This window comes from Hydra viridissima, unplaced genomic scaffold (genome assembly GCF_058129835.1).
Source record: "Hydra viridissima isolate aposymbiotic clone 2 unplaced genomic scaffold, HvirCarnegie_v1 scaffold_19, whole genome shotgun sequence".
Classification (NCBI taxonomy): Eukaryota; Metazoa; Cnidaria; class Hydrozoa; order Anthoathecata; family Hydridae; genus Hydra; species Hydra viridissima.
In genome coordinates this window covers 1,977,501-1,994,717 of record NW_028324318.1, presented here as the reverse complement: position 1 = coordinate 1,994,717, position 17,217 = coordinate 1,977,501, and the positions used below count along the sequence as shown (strand labels likewise).

General features: G+C 27.5%; 1 pseudogene; it reads right to left on the bottom strand.

The window, feature by feature from the left end:
- Nucleotides 1–10,363: 10,363 nt before the first annotated feature.
- Nucleotides 10,364–17,113, bottom strand: LOC149876673 (uncharacterized; annotated as a pseudogene).
- Nucleotides 17,114–17,217: the final 104 nt, after the last annotated feature.

Genomic DNA, 17,217 nt, shown 5'->3' with positions numbered 1-17,217 from the left:
TTATTTCAAAAATTCTGAAGCATGGCATATGTTTTCTTTTTTTAAACAAACGCGCGTAAGCCTCTCTTTCAAAACCAACGAATCAGATTGCGCTATTCTAAGGTATCGCTGAGCCTGTATAGGGTTTCAAAATATGCGACCCGTGCGGTATTCCCGCTTAAAAACACAAAAGGGACCCAGCCGGGAAAGCAAACGGATGCCAAACGGGGCACAGATAGTTTTCAGTTGGGATAACCCAAAAGTATCCCACATATTATTATTATTTTTTTCATTATTATTATTATTATTATTATTATTATTATTATTATTATTATTATTATTATTATTATTATTGTTATTATTATTATTATTGTTATTGTTATTGTTATTGTTATTATTATTATTATTATTATTATTATTATTATTATTATTATTATTATTATTATTATTATTATTATTATTATTATTATTATTATTATTATTATGTTGATGGTTGGTAGAGCCGTAAATAGGAACGATTTTATTTTGGTACCAAAATTAATATTTGTACTAAAAATTGCGATTTTTACGCAAATAGCTAAGCCGGCTAAGCTATTTGTTGACTAAAGAGGTAAATAAATGGTGAAGCTTAAAGTGTGATCTTTGATTGCCAAACATCATTAGTGTAGTTTCAATGTACTGGATTCTTTTTAAAACGAATTTCTATTAACAATTTCATGTTATATCGATCAATGTTTATTTGCCATAGTGAAAATCTTTTTAATAAAGCTTGTATTCTGATAAAGTTACAAATTAATCACAACAGTTGAAAATATGGGATTATTTAACAGAGAATGAAATATTTAACAGAACTTTTCAACATAAAAAACTGTCAAAAATGATTTTATTGATTCTAAAAAAGACTTAACACTTTTTTATGGTTATAAAAATTTCACAAGATGCTTCTAAAGGACCAACACTAGTTAGCATATCAATAAAATAAAACATGTTTTAATGAACATTCGAATATGTAAACCAGTACCTTGGATCAAACCTTTGTATCTTAAACTTGATATATTTGGGAAGCACCAAAAGATTTGTTGCAAATAGTTTTACTTTTTAGTTGAACTCCTAATGTTTAACATGTTATGATGAGCTTATATAAAATGATGTTATTAAAAATGAAGTTAATCTAGGAATTCAATTGAAGCAAAGGAAGTAATGTTTTCTGTATGCTATTTTTGTAAATACAACTATTTAAATAATTAGATTGCTGATTTCAATAATAGATTGCTGTCATATATTACTAATGTACAATACTCTGCAAATGTTTATTCCATGCATCACCAATGACATTTGTGATGTGATACATTTGGAATGTATCATATGTACAGACTGTAATACAGTAATAAAAATCTTTCATATAAATACAGTTACCCTGTAAAACAATGGTTAAAAAGTCAAAGTTTTTGTTGTTGATGTTGTTGATTGGATTAGAAACAAAAGCCACTGCAAAACCTTTTCAGATTAAGACTGTTTATTTTGATCACACTTATAGTCAAAATGAGCACAGATGAATTAGATGCTTAAGTGATAAACATTATTCGCAGTCCTTATCAACAGTAGCATCTAAGTTTTTTTAGTTATTTAGTTACTGAATTCTACTAAATAATAATGATATCTATAGCATTTTCCTAAGTTTTTTTTTTTTATAAGTTAGATGCTGAATGCTGAATTCTAATCAGTTATCTAGAAAAAGGTCAACATATTTTAAAATCTACATATTTATAAATTCTAATGTAGTTCAATAAAGAAAATTTTTTACATTTTGTTAAATTATAATATTAAAATATGTATTCAGTTTTATTCGTTGTATTAATTTAAGTCTATTGTGAATAATTTCAACAATATTTTGAAAATTTGTTAAAAATAGGTTACAGTTTTTTTTATTTTTTTTATAAGAAACCAAGCTAATGGGTTAGTATTTGAAAGTTTCTTATTTTAAAGCTTGTTCTAAATCTAGTATTAAAAGTTTCTTAATAGAATTCCATTTGATTGCACATGCAAATGAAATACTAATTTAAACTGTTGTTCTCTGTTGTAGATAATGTTGTTCTCCTTTTAATTTAAACTGTTGTTCTCCGTTGTAGATAATAACTTTGTGTAATCTTGATGTGATAAGTAGGTAAAAGTTAAAAAAATTCCTCCAACTCTTAAATAAGTTTATTATTCAATTGTAACTTATCACTAAAAGTTTCTTAAGATTTTTGGGCTTCTAGTGCTTGTTTCTTATAAACTCGTTTCTTATTAAAAACGTGTATCTTACAACTAATTGTCTAATCAAGTTATTGTTAGAATAACGTTATTTTGACAAAATTAAACAATTTTTTTGATTACCCTGGATGACTTTATGCTGTGTACACACATTTTTAGAAAAATTAGAAACATAAAATGTGATAAGAGGTTAAGCAAGTCCCCTGCTTTAAAAGTATTTATAGATTTTCAGCTTTTTCTTACACAGAATAGCTGATATAGTAGGATTCTGGTCATTTCTATTATTTGGGCTTTACTTTAATGATGTCAACAAAAAAGGGGGAGGAGGATTCTTAAATGCTTTGACAGTTGTTGACGAAGGGGAGAGTAGTAGGTCAAGAAAAGTGGACGTCAACACTTTTACTTTTTTTAATAAATTTATTTACTTAAAAAAAAGTAATTTGAAGCAGCGTTAGTAGTCGTTTGTAACGTAGTGTTTGGAGGGTAAGAGGTAATCAAATGTTGTGTCTCTTGAAGTTTGGTGAGCAGGAGAGGGGGGGGGGGGGGTTGACGTAATTAATAAACAGCCTCATAGTTGTGTCTGGCATTTATTTTCTCTGTCACCAAAAACACAGGAATAAATTACAGCTAACGGTGGAATAAAATATAGTGAATAATATGTAATAATAATAAAGTAAAAGTATGTTTATTTGAATTTGACGTTTCGCATGTTTGAATAAACCACAATTTATCTAATTTTCTGTATATGTTAATTTTCCATTTATGTATCAATATATGTATTTTGGTTTTTGAGTCCTCAAAAACTCTTCAAAACAGGCCTTACCCCCAATAGTACACTAACGATTTGCCAGAAACCCAAATAGCACAGACTAACAATTTGTCAAAGCAAGGGAAATTCTTTAATTTGTCGGATACAGACGATCTATCAAGGGATAATTTTTGGATTCAATAATTTGTTACCGAGTAGGCCCTTAATTTAAAATTTGCGCCACACAGTTTTATTAAAGTGTCATTCCTCTTTTAACCAGCCTCCCAAAATTACTTGTGTTTTTAAACAACGTGCTGAGTTAAATATATAGATTTCTAAAACAAAATATTCAAAAACGAGTGGGGAGGAATAAGCCTTTGGATTCACCCTTGTGAGAGGGATCATCCTTTTAAAATTAATGTTTTAAATTAGTTTAATTTTTCAAAAGTTAAGTTAGTGGCCCTCAAATAAAATAATGCCTGCTCTGTAAAAAGGTTGGATTTCTCTGGTTTAGGAACCTTTTTTTTTTTGTTTGCCTTTTATTTTTTTTAATAGTATATAAAGTTGCTTTGTTTTTAGTAGTATATATTTTGCTTTTGTATAAAATAAGTTACATAAAGGTTTCACGTTAAAACAATATAAATAAACAAGACAATTTAAAAAACAGATCGGGACACAAAGAAGATATGGGTAATGCAATACCATCTCAATCTTTTCATAGAGTTTCTTAAAAAATATTGATTGTCAAAAAGTTCTAATAGACTGCAGATATAAGTAAGATGTTAAATTTCTAGTTTAAAAACTCAAAGATTTAAAATATATTAACCAATACATAAATAACTAAAAGAGAGCTTTAAACTTTGATGTGTTTAATGATTTTAAGATTTTATCATTATATTATTGATAGCTTTTTTTTTTTTTGAAAATAATTACATTTCTTGGTCCTCGAAATGTTATCAAAAACTCTGTATACTTATTTAATTTCATTGAAAATTTAAAAGAACTTTTATTGATTTGTTCTTAAGAAATACTTTCCATTTATATTTTTTTCAAACTTACAAATAAAGTTAGCTGGAGAGAGGTTATTTGTACATTTATGCATTAAAATTAAGTGTTGATTAATATTTATTTCATAAACATTCATCATTTTCATGTCTCTCATTATGGGTTTAGTTTAATAAGAGAGGGCCTATTATTGATCCTTGTGGTATTCCACACGGGATTTCAAGTATTTTGAACTCCTAGTTTTGAACATATTGTTTTCTAATAGTAGGGGAACTATTAATGCAAATGTAGTTCTTATTTATTACCCCATAATACTTTAACTTTTCTAACAAGATGCAACGATCAACGGTGTCAAAAGCTTTAGTTAGATCAATAAATATACTTAAGGTAAATTTGTTTTTATTCTCGGCCTTTGCTGAAGCCCAAACAAGAAAAAGAAAAGAAAAAGAGTAAACAAAAATAGCAGAATCGATGTTTGTTAATTTACTCTTTACAAACCTGCAAGCACTCTTGAAAAAACCATAAGATAACTATGATAACTGTGTAAGAACTATAAATTTAGGGGTATTCAAAAATTAAAATTCGGGGGTAAGAAAGCAGTAGGTACTTAAAAAGTGTCTATTACATCCTAAAATGTCCTCAAATCTCTAAATTCCGATTGGAACGTCCGAATTCCGACTATACTTCTAAACAACCATCTATAAGTTGAATCCGCCAGGAAAAAGTGTGTGGGCTGATATTTCAAAAACCAATATGATGATATTTGTTTTAAAACAAAATATGTTTCTCTCGTTATAAAAAATATTAAACGAATTAAAAATTTGCACACTTTATAAATCTTTTTAAGTTTTTAATAATAAACTTTGTTTTATTGTTTCAATTTATAAAATTGCTTAACCCTTTAAGGCCTAAGGGAGGAAAACGCTGGTGTTTAATAAAATATACAATTGAAATATACTAATTAGGGTCCAGTAATAGACAATACACATTTTTTCAATATACCAGGGTGATTGTTACTATGGAAACTGAAGTGGGACCAATATGTCCCGTCAGGCCATAAAAGCTTTTTTTTTAAAAAATTTTATAGTTAAAGAAAAAACAAAGTTTTTGTTATTAAACACATTTTATTTAAATGCTATGATATTTCGAAAAACTTTTTTTTTTTCATTTATGCACAAAAAAACCTTACAAGTAGTGGATTTAAAATGTGGACTCAACCTTTTCTTTTGAGCATACTTCACATCTTCCAAGGTTAGTTTATTAGAAAGGTCAATGAATGCCTTGATTTTTTCCTCTAATTGACAAAGGTATTGAATAATTAGAATTTCGGCGTTTTTTTGTTGATAAAGAAGGTGATAACATTGGGCGTCCTATTTTGGGTAGTCTGCTAAGTATTATTAACGATTGTGCGACTGATCTTTTAAACTGCATTAATATAATTTTTTTACCACTTAAATTTTATAGACCACATAAGCATTACATAAAGTACGCTCAAGAACCCCAAAAAATCTTCGGTGCCACCATTTCTTTGATTTTCGGTCTACACCATAAATCGAGCAATACATCCTTTAAAAATATTAGCCCGTAAAGCCTGACGGGACTTATTAGTCCCACCTAAAATTTTATAAAAAGGTAGTGTATGCAAAACTTTAAAACACTTTGACTAAACTTCAATTATTTAGTTATACATTAAAGAAGCTCTAAAAAAATTCTCAACACAAATAAAAGTATGCACAGTGGGCCAGAATGCACTTTTACTGGACAAAATTCATAACTAATTTAATATTAGAGCTATATTCACTAAAATTAGTATGAGTACTAATATGATGTCTGCGCTTTTTATGAAGGTAATATTTTTTTATTTCGTTGCTATGGATACCTTTATTTTGCTTAGCAACAACCTACTTTTGTTATCTGCAGATATTTTATAAGTGCTATATTCACTAAATTTGGCATGAGTACCAATATGAGATCACACTTCTTACAAAAGTGATAATTTTTTAAATTTAGTTGTTATGAATTCTTATATTGCTTAGTTACCGGATACTTTCCTTAGTTACAAAGTGGTAAATTGATATTTGAATATCTTATCGGATTTTTGACCCACCTATATTGAATAAAAATTGAGTATTTAGGTAAATAATGTTTTAGGAATAATAAAAGCAAAAAATAGTGCAAGAAAACATTATCAATTTTAAATTACATCAAAAAATTATAAAACAATTATATCGTTTGAAGATTGTTTAAGTAATTGTAAAACATCTGAAGGAAATGCTTTATGATTTGTTTGGTGTGATGTTGATTTACGTAATGATGAAATAACAGGATCATTGGAAACTAGGAGTCTATTGATAAGATCAGTATTTGTTGCTTTTCTGGATGTTTTTCGGCTGAAATTTTCGCGATAAGATTTAAATTCTTTATTTCTAGCCTCTTGAGCTTCCTCTGACATAAGTCCGATGGGTAATGTAAGGCTTTTAATTATGTCATGTCCATGTATCAATACTTTGTGAACTGATTGAGCCATGTAATACCATGGATAAAGGGACACATATAGTCTAAAAGTGTAAAAACAATAATCCTTGAACTTTAAGCAGTCTATTTCATATCCTGAAGAGAGTGTTACCAAGATAATGTAAAATCTGAATATAAGGTTTTGGTCAATACCCAGAATTTCAGCTATTTGTTTTTATGCTGCAAAAGCACGCCTTGAGGTATTGCCATGATTGCTTGTTCCAGAACCACCACTTTTAGGGAAATCAACAACAAGTCCCATTTTGTTCATAAAATCAGTCTGAATCTTTTGTTTAGCTACAGATGCGTTTTCTTTGTGTTCTTTAGATCTTGCTTGCCACTTTCTTGTTTCTTTTTTATATGCAATGTGCAATAACATCTCAAAAAATCGAATCCATGCATGAAGACTGGAAAGACCATATTTGAACTCTCTGTTAGTATAATCTATATTAAGGATATCAAGACTATTCATATTTTTTGGAGAGACACCACACACTGAACAGCATTGGTATGAGTTATTTTTTCAGATAATATTGTTTGAACCTTCCCATCAATCATTGTAAGTTCAATAATACAAATCACTTCAATAGAAGATCCGCAAACCTCTAATAAAATCATACCCAAGCTTTCTATCTCACTTTTAATGTAATGATCTTCTTCAATCACAGATTGCTTGGATTCCGTTTTGTATTCAAATCTCATGGGTCTACAATAGAATGTGGAGGATGACTTGGTTTCTCCAAATAGGCACCTTTTCGTTGCTGTTGTTAAATCCAGTCAAATCCAATGGGACAAGACAAGTAATAAATAATGATTCTTCACGCTTTAAATCTCTGTTAATGTCGGGTTCTGATAAAACTTGTTTATAAATGCTTTGCCAGTAGCACCATCAAAACCAGCCTTACACGTTAGTGTCATTGTTTTTATTGCTTTGTCGTTCAATATCAAGTGCCTTAGTACAGGTTCCTGAACTGCACAGATTCTTTGCAAAGTATGAGTCATTAAATCTTTTAAAGGAACTGAAGCTGAATAGTCCTCCACTGTTATGTTTGCAGGATAACATTTCAATTTTGCATCTCTGACATCATTGTAAGCGGGGTAGATGTTATATTCTTTCTCCAAGGCTCCGCTTCTAATCAATTGATAGGAAGCTTTTGTCAGACTTGCATCAATTATTAAAGCCAGTGTTTCATCTGCTGAATATTTAGTTGCTTTATCTGTATTTGATATATTTAAAACATTCTTGGCAGCAATAACAACAGATTCATCTCTAAATTTTTTATTAGCAGCAAAAAATAATTCATTGGATGAATGAGATTCAATTAAACAAGATACACGCCGTTTTTTAGTTTTATTAGAACTATTATCAAATGCAACTGGTTTTCGACCACGTCTACTTGCAGTTGGTTCATTGTCTTTTTTTCTGACAATTAAATATTCATTAAGCCAGTTCACAAACTTCTTTTCAAAATTTTTCACAGTATAGTTTGCAGATTTCCACTTTTTTTTTATACAAGTAAACAAATCGTTGAACAGCATGTCTAAAATCAACGTCTTTAAAATCAGCAATTTTTGGCTATTTAATATATCTTCAGTAATATTTTGTTTTGAAATACTAAGATTGTTTTTTTGGAGAAAATTATGAATGTCTAAGTTTAACAAAACCATATCTAAATAATTATTGTAACAAGTATTTTGTATTTAAAAGTAAAATGTTATAATATATATGCCGCCTGGACTACTAATACTTGTTAGTAATTAAGTTACTACAAGTGTTAGTAATTAAAATTAAAAGTAATTAAATTACTGTCTGTGTTAGTAATTAAATTACTAACAACTACCGAAAATATGTTGTTGCTATGTTATGCAAAGTAAGGTATCCATAGTAACCAAAAAAAGTTAACCTCATAAGAATTGTGAATCTCATTTTAATACATACCCCCAATATTGTGTATTTAGCGCAAGTAAAATACTGTTAAAACAACGTTAATGTAAAAATGAGTTGTTGCTATGCAAAATTTAGTACCATAGCAACCAAGTTAAAACATACATAAAATCTGAACGGGGATTTAAGGGGACGAGCAATCAATTAAAACTCGATTGAAGCATCATATAGCTCAAATAAATATAAGACAACACATGGCAAATTGTGGTAACTATTAGTTATTGTGCGGCAAAAAATAAGTTTCTTAAGAAATTTTTTTTTTTAATCTGTGATTTTCAAAGTATAACTGAGATAACATGCTATGACAAATTTATTTCACAGATTGGTTTTTCTTATCTCTAAATACTCTAGAATAACATGTACTAATTTTGTTTCAAAAACGTAGATGTAATTGAAATATAACACAACGTTGATGTCAACGTTAATTACTTATTTATAATTTTTTTTTTTTTTTTTTTATCTCAATATTCAAATGCTTAGAGTCCTGGTAACTAAGGGATTTAATATAAATAAATTATCAATAGATTTCTCCTAATATATGTAGATACTAAAATTAAATAGGTTTTCAAGATTAGACAACTAAAATTTTTCCCATTTTGTCCACCTACTGGCCCACTGTGGTATGTAAAGTTAAATATAATAGGTTTGCTTTTACAAAATAAATACGCTTGATTTCCTTAAAAACCACCATTAGAGATCACATCTAAATAAGCATCTGCGTCTCGTTATTTTTTTTATTCGAGACGAGACGAGACAATGATATCCGGGATACAATTTTTATTATCCGAAAGAAAATTTATTGTCCCGGTTTTTAACTTTATTCCGGGATAGTTTATTCGTCAATTTTTTCCGGGACATTACTCGTCTCGTTATGCTTGTTCCGGTTCATTTCAGAGAAAACGATTCCGAGACGCAGACCCTTACATCTGAATTAAAAAATAATTGATAACAAACAATTAAATGTAATTTTAAAACATGACTAAAAACCAAGTGTAAACTTACGCAATGTTTTTACAGCAAAAAAAAAAAACCGGTTTAAGAGAAAGACAGGAGTTTAAGGGTCTACGTTTCGGAATCGTTTTCTTTGAAATGAACCGGAACAAGCATAACGAGACGAGTAATGTCCCGGAAAAAATTGACGAATAAACTGTCCCGGAATAAAGTTAAACCGGGACAATAAATTTTCTTTCGGATTTTAAAAATTGTATCCCGGATATCATTGTCTCGTCTCGAATAAAAAAAAAATAACGAGACGCAGATGCTTACAGGAGTTAATGTAGTGGGACATATAAGTTCCGTCAGTCCTCAAAGGGTTAAATAATGAAATAAAAAAAAGGTTTATATCAGGTAAAAAATAAAAGTTAAATAAAATACTGTTAGGGTAACTACACCTCTACATAGGAATATATTTTAGTGATTAAAAGAAATAAGGAATACTTTTAAAATTATAAAACAGAAACTTTAACTCAATTAATAAATGTCAACAAAGAAATAAAAACACAAGTGTCAATGAATAGCTTTTGACTTAACAAGACAACTTTAAAATTTTCAGAGACGGTTTTTGTTTGATTCTGGTGTAAAAAGTGTGAAAGTATATTATCATGATGTTGTTCCATGTCAATAGAGTAACGCTCCGATATAAGCATAAAAGTGTTGCACAGAAATGTCCAACAAACTTTATTTTTAATAGAGTTAAAGAGCACAAGTGTGAAGAAAACACATTGAACAGTATTAATAGGAATTTTAACTCACCTCTATGGAGTGATTTTAGATATTGACCAAGCTTTTTAAAATAAAACATTTTTCTGGTTAAAATTTCATTTTAGTTAAGCAAATCATCATTAGGAGACACAGATCCGGCAATATAAACAAAAGACGTCTTTCATTGAATAGTTATACTTTTTTTTAGTTTTGTCAAATTATCTCAGCTGAAGATTCATCAAATAAAAATTCACAAAATTGGTAAGAATGTCCTGCATCAGGAGCTGACTCATTAATGTTATATGACAACAAATGTGCAGTTTTAGAAATATTGAACTTTTCAATTATTTGTTTGACGCTTAAAAAATATGTGCCACCATCTTAACTTGCTGAATTCTTTTTCAAGTGGATCTGTAAAAAATTTTCCCAACATAACATATTTGTGTGTTTCTCTTAATAGAGTTTTTTTCAGCTCAACAATTCCTTTACATGTATGATTTATGGAATGTCCTGTATCATGTGTTAATTGTTTTATACGCTTCCCCTGATTACTAGTCATACGAAATCCCATTTCTTCAAAATCTCAAATAAATTTTAATCAATCATCGTTTGGATCTTGGATGATAGCTTGTCGATCATCATTAAACCTATAATTCACACCCACACTTTAAAACATTTTACATTTAACATTTTCCACCATGTAATAACAAGTTTAATAAAATCAGCAGTCTCATTAATTCTTAAGATGTTGGAGGTTTCAGGATGATTAAGTAGAGTGCTTTGTTTTTTTCAAAAAACACTATTAGAATGAAGTTTTTGTTTGACCAAGTCTTTGAAAATGACTTGGTCAAACAAAAACTTCATTCTAAAAGTGTTTTTTCGTTAGACTATAAGATTTAGCTTCAAAAGGTATTACTAAATGACTCCAACAAGCTTTTTTCTTAACACAATTTTCATAAAAAAATAGTTCTCCTTTTTTTTCTGTGAGCCAATTGTTTTGAATGTTTTTGATTAGGTGGACAAATAGCAAAAAAGTTTCAATGGTGGTTAATCAAGATTTTTCAGCAAATGAATCAAATTTTTTGAAAAATGCTTGATTACTCAACGCCGTTAATGCAAGTCCTCAAACTTTTTCGACTTGTTTGTTCTCGGTGGTAACAAACATGTTTTTTTTTCATGTCTGCAACATTTGTTTATAAACAATATGATATGCTAAGTTTTAAAAGATATGTTTTAAACAATATCTATAGATATTGTTTAAAACTTAACATATTTTTTGCGATGGAGTAAGAAAATATGTATACATATTTTCTACAAAAAAATAAAAATATATATATATTCAAATAAAATATATATATATTAATCTATGGTAATTTAAAGACCGGAATTTTAGTTGAATAGTTTTATGGCATTATAAAATAGGGGTGGTTCATATCACAATAAAGTTTATATTTTGAGCTTAGACTTTTAAATAAACCTTTAGAGGTTTAACTTAAAAAGTTTAACTAGTCGTATGTCAATTTGTGTGTTCTTCACCCTTATATTATTAAAAACTTTCATATATAATGGAAAAAACAGATTTTAAACTTGAAATAACTAATTTTTTTCAACCTTTAAAGATGTTTGCAGACATATGACTGAAATTAAACATATAACTTAAAACTTGTTTGAAAAAATTGTTTTTTTAATTTAATGATAAAATGAACTGTATGATAAATACTTAAAATTATAAAAATCTATTTGAAAAACCAAAAAACAGTTTAAAAAAAATTTATTACGAAAAAATTATTAGAAAATACAATTAAAAACACTAAAAAATCGTGGCATGTTATTGATGAAATAATTGGAAAAAACAAAATTATAAAAAATATTCTTCCAAAAAAACATTTTGATTAATAAAAAGCTAGTTTATCAAAACTTTTGTCAGATTCTTTGATAATATAGGGCCGAACTTGTTAAAACAGTTCCGCTAAGCTCAACAATTTGATTTTTATTTAAAAAGATATAGTACGCATATGGACGAATCTAATCTTAAAGTTTGCGAATTATTATTAATAGTTTTAAAAAAAAAAGCGCAGGTTTTGATAAAATCAGCGCAAATGTTGTAATATCTGTACTTGATGACAGTGAAACATCTTTATTACATATCTTTAAACTTCCTTTAAAATTAGGTGTCGTTCCGATTAAGTTAAAAACTGCCTGAATCACACCAATTTTTAAATGTGGAGATGCCTCCAACATTTAAAACTACAGACCAATTTCTATCTTCCCTTGTTTCTCAAAGATACTTGAGCGTATAATGTTCAACAGACCATGGTTATTTAAAAAAAAACTTCATGTTGTAAAAAAACAGTTCGGGTTCAAAAAAATGCTTTTTTTGAACCCGAAACTGAAAAAAAAAAGCTCGATTCTAGGACTATTGTTGTTTCTAATGTATATAAATGGTTTTTATTTATCATCATATCTTATAAACTTTATTCTAATTGCAAATGACTATAAATACTTTTTTAAACATTTAAACGAACAATTAGATAAAGTTAATTAGTGGTTTTTAATTAACAAACTTTCTCCTAATGCTGATAAAACTAAATTTATTTTGTCATTTTGTTCCTAACATTGAATAAAACATCATCTCTACATTATTTTTTTTTCCTTTTTAGATACATAAAAATAAGGATTTGATAAATTTTTACGTAAAAAATATTTTAATATTATTTTTGAAAAGATCTTTAAAATGGGTGAATCGACCTGCATTCGAAATAATTCTGACAGCACGTTCAACTTAGCAGTCGTTTAATCTTCTATACATTAGAGCTGCACCAAGAGATATTAGCATAGTTTTAGTGTGTTTAAAATGTCTACTTTGTTTTATTTGTTTTCAAGGATAGTTTATTTGTCTTAAACCATTCCGATTGATTTGAAAACTCTTTGTTAATTATTTTAGACACATTTAGAAAACCAAAGAGTTGAGTATACACAATTCGCTCTAATATTTTAAAGAAACAAAGGAGATTTTAAATTGGTCTACAGTTTACAGAATTTAAAAACAGAGCGGATTATATCCAATTTAATGTTTGTTTATTAAATATATAATCTCTTAAAAGAGTTCCGAATATTTATGGTGTATTTAAATACACGCTACGCTATAAAAGACTTCCCTCAGTACAATCGCTGCCCAGTTTTTTTTTTAAATAACTAAATTTATTTTAAAAAATGATATTGTTAACGTAACCCTTTTTTGACCTCCCCCTGTCGAATATTGTCAAAATATTTCAGACCTCGCCTCCTGCCTATTTTGTTGTCATTACTAAGGGACAGCTTCAAATTAGAATATCTTCGTCAATGAAGTTTTTACATTTTATGTTTTTTAAAAGTGGATTCAAAAACAACTTTAAAAAAATCTTTCTAAAAATTTCTTTCAGTTAAACAATAAAAACAAAACATCAGGTAATCGAGACTTTGAATTTGAACAAATTATTAATGACATACGCATGACAACCTAAAAATAAAATAAAGTATTATTAAAATAGTAATGCAAAGTATACTGAGTTACAAAAACCAATACCAAACACACTTTGGTAATTATTAAACCATGACTAAATTAAAATCTTATGCAATAACAATTCTTTTTTGGTGACATCTCAACTTTCTCAATGTACTAAATATTTTTTTTTTTTTTGTTTAAAATTTTTTTTCCAATTTTTTAAAATTTAAGCATATACATAATTTTTAATGATTTTTTAAATATTGTACTTGTTTTTTAAATACTTTTAATGTTGATTTAGATTTTGACTTTAGAAACTATGAATTTTCATTTTGCACTAAGAAAAATCAAATAAAAGTTAAAATAAAAAATTTCTTTGTTTTGTCATTTAAAACAATAAATATAATAATAAAAACATACTTAATTTTTCCTTGCCCATTTTGCAGATAGCACCAGGTTTCTGTAATTACTGTATGCATTTCAACAACTGATTTAAGTATATGCACACTCATAAATACACAGTTATGTTAGGGGGTAGCCATTTTAAGAGAATTTTTGAAAATAAAATACATACCTAGCTAAAGTTGTCGCAATTGCAAAAACAGCTGTAAAAAATCAACATTTGATAAAAAAAAAATTTAAAACCTTATTTTAATTGTGGAAAAAGAATGCAAGTAAAAAAAAAGGATCGAGACGAGTTAAAGTTTAATGGATTATTATAAAAATATTTGTTTTTATTTCTTAGCTTTACGTATATAAACGTGCAGTTTTTTGTAACTTTCTACAAATCCTCGATTAAAGTTAATCTCTATGGCCAATTATAAATTGTATAACGTAAGGAGAGCAGAGAAACGCACTATGATAAAAATTATTTTAGTAAAAAAATTTTATTTATAATTTATTTCAAAATAAAATAAAAATTGAGTAAAAGAATACTAATTAATAAAAATAAAAATGGGTGACCTGGAATGTGGTACCTGGTGATGACCTGGAATGCGGTGCCAGCTGACGACGTGGAATGTGGTACCTGGTGATGACATGGAGTGTGATATTTGGTGATGACCTGGAGTATGTTACCTGATGATGATCTTTAAAGTACAGGTCTTTAAAGGTTTAAAGAAGCGAAAATGATGACAAATTGAATAAGTTATTAAAAGGCATAATGAAAAGTAAACTATAAACAAAAAAAAAAAGATTTGAAAAAAGTTCAAAAATATGAGAAATTATGGTCTAGTGTGGCTTTTCAAATAACATTCAGCATGTAGAGAATGTCTAAGAAATAAGTTTAGGTTAGGAAAACAATTTTGAACTACAAAACACAAGATTATGAAACTAAGATATCAGCTATTTGCATTCAAACTATGAGAATATTGCAAACATTATTTATATGCTAAAACAAGAAAAGTATATAAAAAACAATAAATTGAAAATAATACTTTAAAACTTAAGTAATAACAGTTTAAATAAATTTTAATATTTTAAAACTATATATATTTTTAATGGTTATTAAGTATTAACTATTTCAAAAAATTTTTCTTATTAAATATTTTAATAATCAATTAGATATAAAGTAACTTATCAAACATCTCCGCTCTCCTGAACCATACAGAGCCATAATCTAAATATCTGAATGACATAAGTTTTTTATTATTACTTTGTAGAAAACACAGAACATTAATTTATTCTTGATTGAAAAGTCTATTAAAAGTTAATATTCAAATACTGGGAAAAATACAACTGATACTTACTGAAGTACTACTAAAGATATTTAAATATGTGACCTAATCTGGAACCAGACTCTTAGATGAAAATTATTATAATTTTTTTTTGTTTTTGTAGTTATTACCAAATTGTAGCCCTTAGAATAAGGCTCAAAATTCCAAAATGCTAGTTTGCAATATTTTTTTCCTCATTCAGTAATAATAGAATTCCTCAATACATACAGTTGTAAATGGTCTGCAAAAACTATCCATGTAGAAACTTATTAACATGCTAATGACTAGAATATCTTAAAATAATTCCCTTTTGCCAGATTAGGTCACAATAATACTGTATTTATACACAATTAAATTATTTATGTATTTTTACCACACATTTTTCACAACTATAACAACTCAAGCAAATATCTCTCATCTTTTATACTTTAACTTTAGAAATCTAATACAAACTTAATTAACTAAAATACTTAATAAACTAACAAGATAATTTTGTGTGTGTATATATATATATATATATATATATATATATATATATATATATATATATATATATATATATATATATATATATATATATATATATATATATATATATATATACTTCTAAGAGCGCTTTTAGGTCTACACAGTAAAAAAACCGCGTTAAGGGCGACACTGGGTTTTAGCTAAAATATTCATTAAATTTTAATTTTGGCGTATTTACGTCTTTGTTTGTAGCTTTTATGTAAATTTAATATAAAAAAAAAGTCTTAATAATATTTTCTAAAAATCTCGTGTAGCCCTTAATTTTTCTGATTTTTTTATGTAGACCTTAATAAAAAATATCTTTAAAAGCTATAGTAGGACTACACATATATAAAAGTTCGTTTTATTTGAACGCTTGTTTCCGACTGCAAAACAACTTCCTTTATAAAGTCAATTATTTAATAAGAATTAATGAAACCGCATTTTTATGATTTTTTTATTTGTTTGTTTGTTTGTTTATTTATTATTAAAAGACTTACTAAATATAAAAAATAGATAAATAAGTAAACGGAATTGTATTATCGCGCTCTGGTTATGTTCATGTTGTCTCTTGGTCGATTTTTTTTGAAAAAAAACAGTAAAAAAATGTTATACGACTCATTATTTATATACCTTCATAACTTTTATACACTTTGTTTATACTATTTGGAATAAATTATTTTTTGTTAAAAGTTTGAAAACAGTTCTGCAAACAGTGAATGGACGTCATAAACACGAAGCCGTAAGTAGCTTATTTATTAATTAAATTGCCTGGATGTGCATCGTACGAGAAAAAAATTTTGTCTCGAAAGTATTTCTGAAAGCTTTCTCTTCATTCTCGATAAAAAGTGAATATCTTTAAAATATCTTAATCAGTTTTTTTTATTTATTTATTTAGATAACATGTAAAAAGTAAAAACTAAAAAAAAAAATTTTTGATGTAAGGAAAGGATAACATTTAAGATGACCATTTAAATATGATGATGAAAAGAAGATGAGAAAGAAAAGAATTAAAACAATAAATAGTTAAGAAAACCCTCAACTCAAATGTCTATACTTCAAAAACACTAATGCTTTCGAAATTTGAGTTCGTGCTCATTTTAGCCTAGAAGTGGGATCAAATGGTGGTGTAGATTATGGTACTTAGTGCTATAGTCTCTTCGAAACCCCACGGTGACACAACTATGGCCCTGAGGACAAAGTCACTTTAACCACTACACTAGCAATTAGGACAAAGCACAGATGTTTTACCTTCTCCCCATCTTGTCCCCTACAATTTATTATTAGCATAAAATTTTGTGTAAAAAAAAATTTTGTGTATATGATTTCGTAAGTGTTGTCTAGTCTTCTTTATTAACAGTAATAC